Source organism: Cyprinodon variegatus, unplaced genomic scaffold, assembly GCF_000732505.1.
Source record: "Cyprinodon variegatus isolate N-32 unplaced genomic scaffold, C_variegatus-1.0 Scaffold1527, whole genome shotgun sequence".
NCBI lineage: Eukaryota > Metazoa > Chordata > Actinopteri > Cyprinodontiformes > Cyprinodontidae > Cyprinodon > Cyprinodon variegatus.
Window position 1 is genome coordinate 29948 of NW_015151980.1, and position 2698 is coordinate 32645.

Here is a 2698-nt window from a genome sequence, read left to right on the forward strand (position 1 = left end):
GATCCGGCCCAGAGTGCTCTTACCAAATAGGACCTGCCCCTGAATTTTCCATCTTCCGTCAGTCAGGTCTATTTCTAATCTAACACGCTAAAACTTTTTCACAATAAAGAACATGTTTAAAAGATGCTGGAATTTTGAATTTTATTTTTTTTTAAGAGTCTGGTTTTTGCTTTAAAAAAAAAAAAACTAGAGAGTGAAATGAGTCTACAGAAGATTGATTAGGTTGAACTTTGCTGTGCCCTTATAGTCGGTCTGTAGACATATTTCTTTCCATTTCTGAATATAAAGGTAAAAGACAACAAGTGTCTAAATGTTTCTATTGAGCTTTGCTACAGATACAAACAACTCCTAAATCTGTGGATTAAATGATCAGAGGGGGAACTCGTTAACTTTGCATGAACTCTGATTTTGTTTTCTGGGTCAACTAAGGCCTAGACAACACTATAATCAAAATTTAAACACTCCTCAAACATGCTGAGTTAAAAAAATTTATTAATTGGGTCATCTTAGCAATTACATGTGTGATAAAGTATCTGAAAGCTGATAAAAAATGACTGTTTTAACAGACTTCTCAATGGTTTTAGCTGCCTGAGGCTGGAATGATCATTGTGTCAGGACTTACTGAATCAGCTGTGTTTGTGTTTTAGAAAAAAAACAAAGGCACAATTTTTTTTTTTTTTTTTTGTAAGAATCTGAAAACAGAACTAAGACGAACTTAAAAAAAAAGAAAAAAACTAAATATCACTCTCCAATATAAGAGTTTATTTGAGCTGCAGTAGCAAACTGTTTAAATGACTTTGGATGTAAAAGACAATGGAGCTATAAAGGTCATGTGTGACTTTAAAAAATGAAATGTGTCCTGCAAATAAGACATCAGCCACATTTATTCATATTGGGAAAGGGCATCCCAGCCCCAATTTCTCTCCAGTATTCAGTTTGCCTTGCCTCCACTGGCTTACTCAATCCTTTAAATTACTTTGTAAATTTTAAAACAAATAAGTTAACCTTCTCTAAAACTAGTTATTTTCTACTTTTGTTCTACCTGTCCATCTAATGTCATTATATAGATAAAGATGCACACATATCCTAGTGTGTTTTAAAGTATTATTGACAAAACCTCAAGACTACAACAAAAATAAAATATACTAAGGAAATTTTTTGTGGGCAGTGGAACAAAAACTACAACACTACAAAAAAAAAAAGATCTATTTAGTTTTGAATAAAGGTTGGACCAATAATATGTGTTAGGTAAGCAATAGACATAGCGGGTAAAGAGAGAAGATGGGCCGTAGCCCCATTGAATAAGCATTTGTGTTTATAAACTGTTTTTTTGTTTTTTTGTTTTTTTTTTTATCCTTACTCGAGCACAACTAGCTCCTATAGGAACTCAGAAAAGCAGGTTAAACTATTTGCCATACTAAAGCATATACTTTGTAAAATATATTTTCAGTTGCCTTTGCATTTATTATACGTAAGGCATATTTCCAGAAAAAATTATAATTTTATGAATGAATTTTACGAATGTTTCTTTGATAATTTGTGGTGTATCAGATGGCATGATCAGAGATGCTGAAATGTGCAGACGGACCTTATTAGCTAAACATCACCTGTTCACTCTTTCACCTATTCACTCACACTCTGATTGTGGTGAGCTTTAAAGGCACAGCTGCCCTGCTGGGGCACACCGACAGAAGCGAGGCTCTGCCAAAGGCCCCTTTGACTTACTGATGGGAGGAGCATTTCTTTTGAGCATAAAAATATCACTACAATTAGTTCATTTAAATGATTTGTCCAAAAGACTAATCTGTGGTATTTCATGCATCTGTACTTTTGATTTTACAGTTAAATTGGGCTTCAAACATGGCTTCGGTCACATTATCTGTCCTGGTTACAGAATTTTACCAGCCCTTTATTTTCTTTTTCAGATAAAACATGACTCAAGATCAAATAAATTCAGGTCCTAACTGGAGAATAAAAATATAGTATTCTAAATAAGGACCCTTTTATGGAATATGCTGGAAAAGATCAATTACATAAATCACTGTATTTTCTAATCTGCAGGGTTAAGGCCAAGTTGCTTTTTTAGTTACATTTTATAGTGTGTGAGTAGGTGATACAGTGCCTCTCGGTAAGATCTGAATACTGTGTGATTCAGGGTATGATTCATTCATAGAGTTATCCAGTCACTCTGCCACCAAGCCTGGCTCACAGCGGGAGCATATCACCAACATAACCTGGATGAGATGCTGAATCAGAAGCACAAATCACTCCTCAGTGAAAGCAAATCTTCACTCAGTCACAATGCAAATTAATCATTCTCTGATGCTGATACTTGGTGAACCATGCAGGTTGGCTTGGCAGATCTTGAGTTAGTCCATACTATCTCTGGCTGTTAGCTTGGAGTTACTAACTAATCTCATTGTATGAGTCACAGAATCCATACTGTATATTATTCTCCCAGGCAGGTCCATTACCGTTAAAACTAAGAAAGTAATTAATCAGTTAATAAAAGTGATTCAATTCAGTTTGCAGACCAGGAAGCAGGGTCGTAGTTTAAAACACCTTTCTGCAGCTTCTCTACTGCTACCCGCTCATTACTCCATCCAGACAGTGTCTCCCCCAAGACCAAGATCAAATAAATTAGAAAAGATTCCCAAAGGAGTAAATCATGATACTCTAATTAGAATTAAAATAACTC